Source organism: Meles meles, chromosome 1 (assembly GCF_922984935.1).
Source record: "Meles meles chromosome 1, mMelMel3.1 paternal haplotype, whole genome shotgun sequence".
In the NCBI taxonomy this organism is placed as follows: domain Eukaryota; kingdom Metazoa; phylum Chordata; class Mammalia; order Carnivora; family Mustelidae; genus Meles; species Meles meles.
Genome location: NC_060066.1, coordinates 195,349,618 through 195,365,114, shown reverse-complemented (window position 1 = coordinate 195,365,114; position 15,497 = coordinate 195,349,618). Strand labels below are relative to the sequence as shown.

At 51.7% G+C, this 15,497-nt stretch overlaps 1 pseudogene; it reads left to right on the top strand.

The window, feature by feature from the left end:
- Positions 1-7,984: 7,984 nt before the first annotated feature.
- LOC123926448 lies at positions 7,985-14,690 on the top strand (annotated as a pseudogene).
- The last annotated feature ends 807 nt before the right edge of the window (positions 14,691-15,497 follow it).

The window sequence follows — 15,497 nt, the reverse complement described above, 5'->3', positions numbered from 1 at the left end:
GCCCGTCAGTTTCTTCTCCTAGAAAACGTGAAAGTGAGGCTAATGATTGTCTCTCTTCAGCCACCTCCTCTGGGGACCAGAGAGGAGCCCTGGGCCCCGTCCAGATGCTTCAAGGGGTGACGTGAACGGACCATCCACCAAAGGCTGAGAAAGTGACAGCTGACTCCACGTGGGGGCCAGGCAGCGGGGAGGACTTCATGGAGGAGGGGGCCGCAGCCTTCCCGCTGGGTCTCAGGATCAGAAGAGTTACCCAGGCTGCAGAGGGAGACCCAGGCAGCAGGAAGAGCAGGCGGACAGCCTGGAAGCTGGGGCGGGACTCAGGTGCCAGAGAGAGAGCCCGGAATGGGAGGAAGGGCTCAGGCCTGACTGCAGAGCTCCTTAAACCCCAGGCCCAGGATGTAAGGTTCAGCCCTCTGGCCCTGGGAGCCATGGGAGATTCTGAAGCAGGAGGGTCACCTTATCTCTATGTACCTGGGGAAGGACTTTACAAACTGTGAACGCGACACCTGTAATGATTTCTCCAAGAGCACAGAGAGAAGGTGCAGGACACGGGGCCCCAGGCCCCCCCAGGAACCTGAGGAGCTGGGGAGGCTTGCCCCCCTGCGGAGGAGCGCCAGGCAGCCTGTGGCCATGGCCGGGGGGGAGAGAGCAGCCCACAGCCACCCAGGTCCTCTGGTTCTGTCCCTGAAGCCAGCTGCTCTGGCCCCCTCCCACCCTGACCCTTCCCAGCTCTCTTGCTTTGTGCCATCCCCTGGGACCCCCGAGACTAAGGCCTGACCTGCGGCCTGGCCACTTACCGACTGTGTGACCCAGTAAAGAGACTTCTGTCTTCCTGAGCCCCGCCTTCTGCTCTGTAGAATGGAGAGCCGCTGTAAGGCCCCCACTCCAAGAAGCACTGGCAACATTAGAGGGCCCAGCACAGACTCCGGAGTGCCCCCGAGGCTGGTCCTACTCTAGCGGGGCTGCTCTGCGTGGAAGAAGGGCACCACACATGGTCTCTGGGCTGTGCTGAGGGCTGGGCGCCCAGGGTACCACGGAGTTGGGAGTTTCCTGGCAGAGAGGCCGTTTGAGTGACGGCTTGGAAAGAACACGGGGCAGAAGTTGCTGGGTGGGCTGCAGCCCGGAGGGAATTAGGGAGTCATTTGGAGGAAGGGCAGTGGGGATGGCAGGGGATGGGGCAGGGGAGGACTGAATGCCCAATTCAGGGGGGTCAATCCCAAAAGAGACACGTACCCAAATAACCTCGGGACCGACTCTGAGTCTCCGAGCCTCCGTGTCTTCCTCTGACTACAGGCCAGTGGCCTGGGTCACAGCTCGTGAGGCTTCGGAGCTCGCCAGATGCTCCCGGAGCCTGCGCACGAGTGTCCAGGGAACCCGGGCTGCCCTGGCTGTCACTATTATCGATACTGCCTTTAACTTCGCTCTGAGATTTTGCTTCATCTCTCTGTTCTTTTTGAACTTCTTGAATATTCGTATTGGCTCAACAGGGAGCAGGGGGCTATCCCTGGCCCAAACAGGAGGGAGAAGCCTCTGTCATGCAGTCCAAAGGAGAAGGGGCGGGAAATGTCAATTCAGATGCCTGGGACAGGGTGACAGATCCCTACAAGTGACTGCCAGCCTTGGCGGGGTGGGGAGTAGGGATGGGACCTTGGGAGCTGGGTGATTTGCCAGGTGCTTCGAGTAGGGCTGCTGGCCAGGAATGCGACCGGGCACATGCTGGCATCCCCCACCCCCCATGTCCTCAGCTATGGCACGACTGTCCAGCAAGAGACTGAAGCTGGGGTTTACCTGCAAAGATCTGCTTACTCCTTTTTTCAGGAAGTGCTCATAGCAAGAACCACAGGATAAGAAAAACCTCAGCTGAGAGCATTACATTCCCATGTCCTCCCCTCCGCCCCCCCACCAAGGTAGGAAAACAGCACCACGGGGCAGAGCGATGTGCCTCGGGATGCAGCAGAGTCGCACCAGCCCACAGGGGCCACATGAGCACTGACAAGGAATCTGAGTTTGTGGCGTGCTTCGTCATCAGTGCAGACAGCCCGCAGGGACAGCCACTGGCATGGCGGGCACGGATAGAGGAAGTTCCCGCCCGATGGGAGCTAACTCCAATGTTCGATCTCAGTGACAGAATGATGGGCCTGGTTGATGTTGCCAGAGGAGAGTGTCAGAATTTCAAGTGACATGAAGCAAGACAAAATTTCTCCTTCACTTTCTAGCTGGAGCCTGAACCGTCTCGAGCCAAGGGAGGCCCCTGGCATTAAGGGCCCAGGCTCCTTCCATCTTGCTGCTCTGCCCTCCCAGAGGTGTGGCCACCCACCTTGTCTTTGTGATTGAAGATGCTCTCGGCCCTCCTCCCTGAGTTTGGGGACCAGCCAAGGAGAATAGGGCTGGGAAAGGGGACTGTGCTCCCCGCTCCTTGTAAAGAACAGCCCCCCAGGCACACATCTATGCTCCCTTCCCAGTGGTTAGAACACGATTGTGTGCCACACCCAGCCCAAAGAGAGGCTGGGAAATGGGTATTGGGAGACAAGGAGGAGTGCTTGCTAGATACCACAGGGATGAGGCTCCTCTATTTGGTGACAAGCCACACTGGTGATGAGGCAGGCGGGGAGTAGAGGCTGGCCCCTCTGGAGCCTGGGAGTCACAGTGAGAATCCTCCAGGGCAGGTTCCTGGCAGTAAGGGAGGCCTGGAGTTGGTAGCGTGCTGGTCAGCCATCTTCTGTCCTTCGATTGTGCCAAGAGAAGCCTGAGGCCCCCCGGGAGCTCGTCCAGCTATCTGTCCGTCACCCGGCCCTGCAGAGAGCAGCTCTCAGGCTCTCAGACTATGTGGTCGTTTCTCCCACCCCGACCCTGCAACCCTGGGCCGGTCCCAGTTCTGTCGATATCATGGAGTCAAATGCCAGCTTCCAGATCCTGAATAAAGTACTTTGTAAAGTCAAAGTAAGAAGGCCCACGGAGGGTAAGTGACATGCCCAAGGTCACAAAGCTTGATCATGCGTCAGGTCGCCCCAGTTGGCCTTTCTCCATCTCAGAGAGGCAGGACTGCAGTTCCAGGGCTTGGTACCCAGGCCTGGAGGCGGGTGGGCGGCGGGAAGAACGCCAGAGACACCGCCGTGGTGCCGGGGCTCCCGGGTCGGTCGTGGGGTGGGCTGCGCAGAAGCCTGGGCGCCCCAGGCAGGCGGGGACTCGGCCGAGGTCGGCGTCGGCGCCACCTGGCGGCGAGGCCCTGCACCTGCGCCCGCGCAGCCCCTGTCCAGCCCGCCCGCGCTCCTCTCTTCCCGGTGCGCAGCCGCCGCGTTTGCAGCCGAGAAGCTGGCCCGGTCCCCACCTGGAGATCCCAGGAGCGCACGTGTGCTCTCCGGAGCCCCTTCCGGGCTCACGGGCCTCCCTCCGACAGAAAGGACTCGGCCTGGGGAGGCCGGGTGCGCGGGACGAAACCCGGTGGGGGGGGGGTGTCACATTTACCCCGCGTGGAAGCCCCTTCATGGCGCTGCTGGAATACGGGCTCCTGTGTCCGCAGCACAGGAAACTGAGGCACAAAATGGTAAGTGACAGAACTGGGCTGGGCCCCAGGACTGCTTGATCTAAACCCAAACTCTGGCCCTGTGTTACCTGCCCCTGGCTCTGCAGTGCCCCTCCACCCCAAGCTTGCCTAGACCAGCCCCCTAGCTTGGGTATCCAGCCCAAGCCTATAGAAGTTTGCTTTTTTTATCAGACAAGTCACAATCCTGGGATGTTTGCGATGATCACAGGGCTACTGCAAAGGGGGCCAGACCCAGCGAGCTCCCACCCTGCACTTGGAATGCCTGACAGGCAGGGAGCAGCCAGACCCCCATGGCATCCCAATCAGCTCGTGTTGGCCACCAGGAGACCGGGGAGGCCACCGGCTGCAGTGGGTTCCAGCAGGTGCCTCCCTCTCCGTGGCGGGGCTCAAGGCCAGGTCTCTCTGACTCCTGAGCCTCCACACAGAACGGGAGATGAGGATACAAATTACTGTCCTTATTTTACAGATGGGAAACTGTGACCCAGGGTTAAATAATTTGTCCAGGGTCACACAGCAAGAAGGTAGCAAGAGTCCTGTCCTGCCTATAATCCTTGCGTCCTCCTCTAAGACTGGGACAGCGCCCGGACCTCACGAGGTGTCGGCCCCCTCCACGGCCAGGTGTGGAGTCGGGGCTGGGTCCACATTAGCTTAACCACTTGGCATCCTACTGACATTTTGCAGGAATCTCACGTCTTATTCCGGTACGAAGAGAGATTCTAGTAAGAAGTAGTAGCCAAGGGGCGCCTGGGTGGCTCAGTGGGTTAAAGCCTCTGCCTTCGGCTCAGGTCATGGTCCCAGGGTCCTGGGATTGAGCCCCGCATTGGGGGGGGAGGGTCTCTGCTCAGTGGGGAGCCTGCTTCCTCCTCTCTGCCTGCCTCTCTGCTTACCTGTGATCTCTGCCTGTCAAATAAATAAATAAAATCTTTTTTTTAAAAAAAAGTAGTAGCCAAAAGGACGAGGAGAAGATGTTCTCAGACCGTCACAGGTCCTGGCAGGGTCTTCACGGAGACCCCAGCATCCCTGGTCACTAGGTGGAGGCAGCCTGGTGGGGCTACCAGGCGCTGGCCATGCTGTTGGGTCCCGCACAGATTTTGGGTTTGGAAGAACCACTGATGATGCTCCAAGAGGCTCCTCAAATCTCTCACCAAGAGATGCTCGAGAGAAAGCATTAGGATGCCTGAGGGATCACTGAAAGAATCTACAGTCAACTTACAGGCAGGTGAAGGACAAAAATGACAGCACGTGGCTGTCCCTGATGGGAGTGGTCATGAATTTTTCATTTCTTTTCCAGTAATTCCAGTCTTCTCAATGAAGTCGCTTCAGTAAATGATATTTAATATCCAAGCCTTTGTAAGACTTTTCATGGAAATAAATCCTGGAATGGGGGAGGGGACTGCCCATCCATGTGGGGACTGCGAGTGGTCCCAGGGGACTTCGGAGGCTGGCTTGAGTGGGTCTCCTGTGGGTGGCCTGTCCGTCCACTTCCGTATGCCGCTGCCCTGGTAAACATCTTGGTGCTTGGAGCTAGTACCTTTGTGTCGGTCCCTCAGGGGGACAGCAGTCGGGGGTCCAAGCCCAGCAACCTCCAGACTTCCTCTCCTTTCTGGAGCTTTCTGGTTGCAGGTCAGGATCACAGTCAGGCTGCAGGTTCCATATTGAAGGGCAGGTGTAACGCAAGGTTATGGGGATTCTAATTTGCTTTACTTCAGGAACCATCCCCTAGGTTCTGAATAGACTCTCTAAGCAACACCCAGGACTCTTGGAAAGTGGGACTTGTGGGTAAGTATTCCATCTGTCTCAGGAAGTAAGGGATTTGGGTTCTGATAGGATCTGATTAAATCCCCACTCGCCTCTGGCTGGGCTGAGTATAATACACCTCCAGGAAAGCGGGGACACCTGATGGTCCAGCTCAGTCAACTTGCAGGAGGCAGCATCCCCTGTTTTCACCACTGGGCATGAAGTAGAAGGCAGCCAGCACCCCAGGAGACCCCAGGCCCCTTGCCCCTCCAGACAAAAGCACACACAACTTATAATACTATAGTGTGGTTGTTTCAAACAGCTACAGTTTAGTGTGGCTGTTTGAAAAGCTTATATTCGTGGAATTCAAGTCTGTGCCCATGAGGGTGGGGCGGGCTGTCTGTGTGGTCCCGGTGTGGCCTGGGGTGGCTGTGACCTGCCCGCTCCACCTGCGGACTGCCTGGTGCCATAGATGTGCCACGGCTTCTCCAGGTCACTGTGGAGCCCACTCCGGGGGTGCTTCTAGTTGCGGGGTGTGACAAGGACAGCGACGCAGGGCTTCTGGCCTGTCCTGCTCCGCCCCCCCCCCCCTCCAAGGGGGCCCGAGCTGCTCCTGGGCGCTGGAGCCACACCCGGACCGGGGCCTCGCCTCTTTTCTCTGTTCCTCCGCCGAGTTTGTACTGATTTCTGTTTCTTCGGAAGCTACCGTGGACGGTGAAGCCCTCTGTAACTCGCTGAAGCTTCTCGAAGACTAGCCCGTGTCTGCTTCATCTTTTAAATCCTCCTCAAGACGGGCCAGCAACAGGTGGCGTCTGGGAGGCGCAGCCCGTGTCCCCTGCGTGGAGGCTGCGGGCACCAGGACCCCCCCTTCCGCTCCCACCCCCAGGCGCCGGGGTTCTTGCTCGTGGTCCAGGCAGGTCCTCGCCCAGGGGAAAGGAGGCGGCCCAGCGCGGGTGAGACCGGGAAGCGCAGGTGTCAGGCCTCATAGGCACAGCTGCAGCTCGGTGCCCGGTCCTTCCCACTTGCCCTGCGATGCCGCTGCCGCTCGGAGGGCCTGGAGGGAAGCCGCTGGGGGCCAGCCGGGCCGGGAGTGCCGCGCCCTGACCGCCTGGGGACGGCCCCGGGGCCCCACCCCGACGGGTGCCATCAGCCTTCAGCGCAGAACTCCGCGCTGGCGACAAGGACACTGTTCGTGGTGCCGCCTTGGACAGACCCCCCTCGGTGAGCACGTCTCAGCTCTTCCTTCCTCCCGTTTGGTTGGGCTCTCCTCGATTTCCGCCTCCCCTCCCGTGGCTGGTCATTAGGGGGTCTGAGAGCTCTTCACCTCCTTTTCTTGCTTAAGCAAACGCGGACCTGGAAGCCCTTTGGATCACCTGGTGAGACTCCGCCGTCCCCACCGCCGCTCCCTCGGGCTTTGGGGGGAGGGGGTCTGTCTGTCGCTGCAGCTTTTAGGGTCTTTGGGTAAAACGGGCTGTTTTCTAATGGGAAACTCGGAAATGCCAGTTTGACTCCTGAATGCAGCCCTTGGGGCTGTGTTCTCCGAAATCGGGCCATCTCTTTCTGCTGCCCTGCTGGGCCCCAATATTCGTTAGACTCTGAAGAAAAATGACCAATGAATGAATCCATGAAGTATAATGTGTTTGGAAATTTGGGGCTTCAAGATTATGTTTGCATCTCGCTCCCCTATTCGTGTGTCCACGTACGTACGTTGTAAATGTGAGCTATCTTCTCTACCGCTGGATGGGGCTGCTAAAATTCATTTGTGGAAGAGCTCTGACATTTAGTTGGTTTAAAGACTAGCATCTGTAAGAATTGTGCATTCTAAAACTCCAATTCCCATGATCTGGGAAGATAGTTGACATTAAAGCTAATTTAAGCTCGTTGGTTGAATGAAAATGAAGATGTTGTTAGGACTGTTCACATTAGATGGAGAACTTCTGTTCTGTGTTTACTGTGAGTCTGGCAGGTTCAGGTCACCTCTGCAGCAAAATTTGTTGGGAAAAGGGGGGAAAAAAACGGTACAACTTTGTCTAGTGTCTCATAGTTGTATGGGGAATCTACAGATGATTGTGGAGAAGAAACAGATGTAAACCATTACTAGGTATAAACCTATACCTAGTAATGGTTTACATCTGTTTCTTCTCAGATGTTTGGCTGTTTGGCTCCTATTCACAGAAAAACGAGCACCGCAGCTCACCGTGACAACTTTTCTGTAGAAACTACGGTTTTTAAGAACTAAGAATAAATGTAATCACGACTACTAGAAATAAGAGAAACAACTCGATGCAAAGAAAGTGAGATCGGTTATTTAAAGAGGGAAAACGTAGGACGAAATCGAACGTAAAAAGCCTAGTTGTAGAAGGTTTGTGAGAAGGCGTCTTTGGAAGGGAATGTGTTGTGCTTGGGACTGAGAACGATTACGGAGATGGGGATGGAAAGCTTGTTAAGGAGGAATGGGCTCCCGGGGAAGGGAAAGGTGGGGAAGAGCAGGCCCCGGCAGACGAGGAGCCGTATCCGACACCCACAGAAGCCTTAGCTGATTCTCTGGGGTTCCAAGACTTAGATTACCCTTCAGAACCATTGTAAGTTGGGGCAAAGGGCTGGACTTTTTATATCCTCCTATTGAATAGTCACCAGATGTGACCACCTGGGAAGAGGGCATGACCTTGACAAGGCAGCTGTCTTCAGTCAAGGCAGTCGGTGATGGGTCCAGCTGAGGGGACAGCTTCTCCGCAGCTTCTCCGCCCCGGAGAGCCCGTCATTCCTGGTGGAGGTTCTGGTCAGCACATCCCAATACCCACACGAACTCAGATCCTGGCAACGCCCTGCATGTTCTTGTCTCAGGAAGTATATATTGGGCTGCCTGGGTAGCACAGTTAATTGTGTCCAACTCTTAGTTTTGGCGTGGGTCATGATATTGGGGTCCTGGGACTGAGCTCTAAGTCGAACTTTGCACTCAGTGCAGGGTCTCCTGAAGAGTCTCTCTCGGTTCCTCCTGCTGTGCGCTCTCTCTCTTTCTCTCTACAATAGGTAAACAAGGGACGCCGGGGTGGCTCAGTCGGTTAAGCATCTGCCTTCGGCTCAGGTCATGATCGCAAAGTCCTAGGATCGAATCCCACATCGGGCTCCCTGCTCAGCAGGAAACCTGCTTCTCCCTCTGCCTGCTGCTCCCCCTGCTTGTAAGCACTGTCTCTGGCAAATAAATAAAATCTTAAAAATAGATAAACAGATCTTTAAGAAATAAGTATATATCCACATGGGAGATGACAGGGAGGGAAAAAGGAGGGACTGCATAATTTTTTTTTAAAAATTCATCTTATTACTGGGGTGCCTGGCTGGCTCAGTTGGTGGAGCAGGCAACCGTTGATCTCAGGGTCATGAGTTCCAACACCACTTTTAATTAGAGTTTACTTTCAAACAGGGCACCTGGGTGGCTCAGTCGGTTAAGCATCTGCCTCTGGCTCAGGTCATGATCCAGGGGCCCTGGGATCAAGTCCCACATCAGGCTCCCTGTTCAGTGGGGAGTCTGCTTCTCCTTATCCCCCTGCTCTTCCTCCCTGCTCGTGCTCTCTCTCTCTCGCACAAAACAAAACAAACCCCTAAACAAACAGGGGTGTTTGGGTGGCTCAGTCGCTTGAGCATCTGACCTTGATTTTGGCTCATCATGATGCCAGGGTCGTAAGATGAGCCCCATGCTGGGCTCTGCTGGGCTCTGCACTGAGCATGGAGCCTGCTTGGGATTCTCTCTCTCTCCCTCTCCCACTGCTCCCCTCCCCCAAGCCCAAATAAACAAAATTCATCTCTTTGGAATGAATGAGCTTTGCCATCAGAAGCACACCGATTTAAGATTGGAATTTGTTTTTTTTCTCTCTGTTAAAATGATATTCGGGGGCAACTGGCTGGCTCAGTCAGTGGAGCATGAGACTCTTGATGTTGGGGTTGTGAGTTCAAGCCCCACATTGGGTATAGAGATTACTTAAAAATAAAATCTTTAAAAAAATTGTTTTTATAATTATTGATCTACTCTTTTTTTTTTAAAGATTTTATTTATTTATTTGACAGAGAGATCACAAGTAGATAGAGAGGCAGGCACAGAGAGAGAGAGAGAGAGGGAAGCAGGCTCCCTGCTGAGCAGAGAGCCCGATGCGGGACTCGATCCCAGCACCCTGGGATCATGACCTGAGCCGAAGGCAGCGGCTTAACCCACTGAGCCACCCAGGCGCCCCTATTGATCTACTCTTTTTTTTTTTTTTAAAGATTTTATTTATTTATTTGACAGAGAGAAATCACAAGAGAGGCAGGCAGAGAGAGAGGAAGGGAAGCAGGCTCTCCGCCGAGCAGAGAGCCCGATGCGGGACTCGATCCCAGGACCCTGAGATCATGACCTGAGCCGAAGGCAGCGGCTTAACCCACTGAGCCACCCAGGCGCCCCTATTGATCTACTCTTAATAAGAAATTGTAAACAAAGGTTTTTCTTTATCTGTAATGTCATCGTCCTAGAAAAACAAAGTTTCCGTGTTTTGCCCTTCTTAGGTCTTTGATTACTTAAAATTGAATCTTCTCAATATTAAAAGAGCTAAGAATACTAACAACCATATAACCCTTGTATCTGCCTTTAGAATCCCTTACTGCCGCTTTAGCGAAATGGATCATTAAGTATTAAGTTTTGTAATGATCTGTAATCTGATTTAGTCACGTGCTTTAAAAGGTCCTGATATTTCTGACAAACTTCCCAAAATTCAACTTGTAAATGAAGTGTAGTGCTTTGTTTGGTTACTAATTGGGCTTATATGGTGTGTCCAACTCCATGGGAAGCATTGAAATAAGCAGTAATAAACCTTCTGAGAGAATATTGCATGGGTGGATGTTGTAACTGTTCCAGAATTCCTCAGGTTTTGATATGTCCTTTTATAAAGTCATCACCTATAATTCTGATTATTAAAGTGTTATGTGTTGGGGTGCCCGGGTGGCTCAGTCATTAAGCGTCAGCCTTCGGCTCACATCATAATCCCAGAGTCCTGGGTTCGAGCCCCACGTTGGGCTCCCTGCTCAGTGGGAAGCCTGCTTCTCCCTCTCTCACTTCCCCTGCTTGTGTTCCCTCTCTCACTGTATCTCTCTCTGTCAAAAAAAAAAAAAAAAAAAAAGTAAAAAAAAAAAAGTGTTATGTGTCACAAAAGTAACCAAATTAACTTGTTGATTCCATTGTAATGACCTCTAACCAGATCTTTGACCACAGCCAGCTTTGAGGTTTTTTTAGTCATTTGCAGCTGTTGTTTTACTCCAACACGCTTGCAAATGTGTTTCCCTTTTAAGATGATTCATGGAGAGGACTTGGGACTGGGATAAATACAGGACTCTGACGATATCTGGAACTAATGGGAAGACTGCATGCAAACAGAATAAGATTTGGTAGCATGGGACTGGATGAATTGAGGAAGATGAGTTGTCGAAGGTTCAAATGCCAAAGAAGGTTCGGGAAATAATGACAAATGCATGTTCCTTTAGCACATAGGAGGAGATTATGTTAGCAAGAGCGAAAGCCAGAAAACAAAGGCTTCTGAGGATGGACGTAAGCATGGAGTGTTGATGGGGTCTTACCTAAAGACCTTTATGCCCTCCGGGAGATTGAAGCTGAAAACCTTTTTAAACTCATTGTCAACTTGCTTTGCCCTGTCATTTTTGCTCATGAACTTTTTTTTTTTTTTTAAGTTTTCCTCATTTAAATAATCTCTACACCCAGCATGGGGCTCGAACTCACAACCCCAAGGTCAACAGCCGCATGCCTGGTAGACGCCCCTGCTTATGGACTTGTTAAAGCAGGTCTGGCAGTGGCACTCTTTGGGGGAAGCCAGACATAGGCAGGTGACAAAAACAGAATTCGGATTGGAGGAGAACCCCGTGTCCTTGCAGTTGGAGATGCAGATGTGGGAAGGAGTCCGACCCTCCAGCGGCGTGCAGCCTTGCTCCAGGAGGCATGTGTTTGTGGTTGAAGGGTAACTCTTTCAGAGCCTAGTTCCTCTGGAGATTTTGCTTTGGAAGCTGGTGCCCTTCTACTTGGTGATCAAAGTATTTGTGGAATAGGTGAACCTGAGAAGATGGGACAATCAACACAAAGTAAGGCAGCAGCAAAGCGACGAGGCTGGGTGGTTGTGTAGCCTCCCTGCGGGGACTTCCGGGATTGCTGCTCCAAGTCTGGTTGCAGGACATGACAATAAAGACAAGCTTTGGGGCGCCTGGCGGGCTCCGTCGGGAGAGCATGCAACCCTTGATCTCGGGGTTGTGAGTTAGAGCCCCATGGTGGATACAGAGTTTGCTCAAAAATTAAAGACCAGGGGTGCCTGGGTGGCTCAGTGGGTGAAGGCCTCTGTCTTCGGCTCAGGTCATGATCTCAGGGTCCTGGGATCGAGCCCCACATCCAGCTCTCTGCTCGGCAGGGAGCCTGCTTCCCTTCCTCTCTCTCTCTCTCTGCCTGCCCCTCTGCCTACTTGTGATCTCTGTCAAATAAATAAAATCTTAAAAAAAAAAATTAAAGACCAGTGGCTTCTGAGAATTTAGAAAGGGGGAGCATGTTGCTGTCCAGATTTGACTTGGTCTTCAGGCTGGTGCACTCCAAATGAGAAGCATGACCCCTTACTGTCTGCACGTGTGATTGCATGAAGACCCGGAAAGCAGACAACCATGGCAGCTCAGTATGAATCGTCAAGATTCAAATACTTCTGGACTTGAAGTGGTTTCTGATAAAACATGAGAAAGATGCAAGTTGGTTCCTGGAGAAACCCAGGATCCAGCGCCCACCAGCGATTGCCAAAGCACCCTGGTTTTGCTTGGCAGTACATCCCAGCCAAAGCCATCCACAGAAGCTGCTCCGATTCCTCAAGATTTTTACCTTGAACTCTGGAAAACAGAGCCAATGGTTAAAAGGCCCACCAGTCACTACTAGGCACCTGGGATCTCTGATTCATCCAACAGAGGCCCAAGCAAGGTCAAAACGCAGAGAGGAACAAACCAAAGATGCCGAGGATTTCAATGTCATCAACTTCCACAGATTGCCAAAGAGCGATAAACATTTCAGGACCCTGATTTTGAAAATTATATTGGATCACTAAGTGACCAAGGTTACCTCTTGCAAAAAAAGTTCCAGAGTCTTACCACCTTCAAACTGGTAAACTACACAGGACTACCTGGGAACCTCCTGGGATTATTAAAGAATATGGAAAAAATAACTCCCAAACTTCTAGAAGATGATATCTTGAAAGTAGTAATGGGAAAGGTGTTGATTATAAATTTTTTAAAATGACTCTTGTTTGAAACATGGCTGGTTCTCTGATGTTTGCTCTTCCAGGCTTAACATTTTTTTTTTTTTCCCTCTTAAGCTATATATGACTTTGAGGAATTTGGTAAAATACTCCTTTGTAAGCACATAGAAGACATTTAACTTTCGTCCTTACTCCAGCCCTCCAAGACCCAGAAACTCTCAGTGAGTGGTCTCAGATTCCCTTCTGTTCTCCTTCTGACGAGGCACAGTTGGAGGGACTGCAGCTCGGGTCGGGGGCCACAGACAGGGACAGGAGCCGGAGAGAGGAAATTGTGACATGGGTTCTGGCCAGGGTCTGAGGTTTGGGAACGTTTTCTACGAGGGACGGACTGCACGCTGCCACATTTCCTGTTTGTGAACTGAAGTGAGCTGGTCACCATGGGGCTGCTTGTGGCTCTTGCCCTCTGCCTGGTTTTGGATTCTTCAGCTCACGGTTGTCCCGTGCGGAGGGCCAGGTACCGGTGGGTTTGTTGCAAGCCTGACGGAACTCTGCAAACGGCACGGAGGAGAAGGACCAACGTTCAACCTACTTCCCGGTGGGTGAACCCAACAGAAGCTTCCTCCAGGGACTGACCCTGCTTCAATGACAAGACCCCAGAACTTGAATGACGTCTTTCCCTTTCTGAGGACTGTTTCTGGATCAGGATCTGGAAGTGGCTTCTTCACTGAAATTGAACGGGAATACCATGCAGTAGATGAAAACAGTGATTTTCCTGACGACTTTAGGCCTCTCTGGGGAAATCTGCCATCAGACAACCAGGACTTGGGCCAACATGGACCAGGAGAGGTTCTTATTATATAAAGGAGAGGGTTTCCCATCTTGATATCAGGCAATGCATTCAGTATATTTTATGTACCATAGTTAAATGAATAATTTTAGAAGAAAAAGTTTTATAGAAATTTTAGAACATCTGAAAAAGAAGTTTAGGTTTTATCACCTTTTTTTTTCCTTCATGAATTCTTAAAGCTTCCTTTATCTATCCTATTGTCTGGGAAAATAACCTGCATTTCCTTTGTATCATAGTCAGCCAATATCACTATGAAATTAACTAAACTGCCCATGTCTATAAAATTGCTTTAAAGAATCATTTATACTGTTTTTTTAAAAAATATTTTATTTGACAGAGAGCACAAGCAGGGGGAGAGGCAGGCAGAGGGAGAGGGAGAACCAGGGTCCCTGCTGGGCAGAGAGCTCGATGCAGGGCTCCATCCCAGGACATGACCTGAGCTGAGGGCAGACGCTTAACTGACTGAGCCACCCACGCGCCCCTAGACTTTTTTAAAATTTAGTTTGAGAAGCAGACTGACAGGCAAAATTTCATATCTAAGTCTTCATAACTGACTGTGATTGTGAATTATAGGTATGTCTCTTTTATTATGAAAAACCCAGATGAAACACGTGGTAAATTTATGGACTGGGTATTCGGCAAGTCCAGGGTAAAGCACGGATTGCTCTAATGTTACCACTGGATGTGTTTGTAGAGCTGGACATTGTTCAGAGGTGTGTTTCTTGTTACAGCTGGAAGCTGCAGACCCAAATTAAAGCACAATTGTGCTCTCAGTGCTTCATACTGTTTTGCCTTTTCCCCTGGATATCTGTGTATTTTCAAATCTTACTGTATTAAAGCAGAACTAAAACAACAACAACAACAGTAACAACAAAAAACTAAAGCAGAATTGGAAGAAGAAGATGACGACAACGACGACAATTGGAAACCTCTTATGACCAAGCTTTGACTGGAATGTCGTACTTGAGAGAGACACGCACAGACTCAGATGTGACCAGACAGCTTCAAGGAACTAAGGTTGACTTTATGGAACCAATGAGCCCCTTGGGAAAACTGGCCTGGTCCCTGGCGTACAGGGTTCCCAGCAGCCTTAGCAGGTGAGTGAGGAAGGTCATTTCCTGGCAGGTGCAGGAACCTCAGGATACTTTGGGGACCTTGAGAAGAGAGGAATTCACATGCCTATTGCTTTATGGGCCACTCAGAAAGATCACCGGAGACCTTCAAGTTGCAAACTGGGGAGATCTATCCAGGTGCAGCCCGCGCGCCATCGGAAGATGCTCCAAGTCAGTCCTCTAGAACAACTTAGAGGCGCCGAACCGGGACAGCCTGGCCGGTAGATTTTACCGTGGTGCCAAAACCAACTGGTCATGTTTGGTATTTGCTAGTTCCTGTGGATTCCTGTGTAAGTTGGGCTGAAGCTTTTCCTTGCATTCTGAGGCCTCAGAAGTTGTCAAAACACTTTAAAGTAATTCCTACGTTTGGATTGCCGCTAACAACTCAGAGTGACAGGGTGTGGCGTTTGTGCCAAAAGTCACACTAAGTGTCCAGTGCCTTGGGCGTTCCCTGGAAATTACATGCTTCCTGGAAAAATGAGCCATCTACTTAGAAGAAGTCTGGCAAAAAGTGTGCCATGAAGCGGACTTGGGAAAAAGCTTTGCTGGTTGCCCTGCTTTGGGTAAGAGCGGCCTCTAGAAGTAGACGTGTTTCAGCCCCTCTGAACCGTTCTATGGAAGACGTTCTCTATACTCTTTTCATGACTTATGCATTCCTGATGGGCTCATGTTAGGGAACTGGATATTCTCAGGTACCTTCAGTCTCAGGGAAATACTCAAAGTTTGCTTCAGGCAGGTTGATGAACGCCACCGATGTGCCCTATCCCTGCCTGAACGCTGGAGACGTGGTATCACGAAGATGGTAAGACCTGGCACCTGGAGGACCAACTCCGCCCTCACAGGACAGGACGACTTTGCGGTGCTGTTGACGAGCCACTCTCAGGGGCAACGGAAGAGAATGAGGTGGTGGGTTCAGCACCATGTTGAGCTGCTTCCACGAGATTCCTCAGGTTCCCGGCACCCTGTGAAGGAGAACATCAGAAGGAACCCTGCTTCAACTA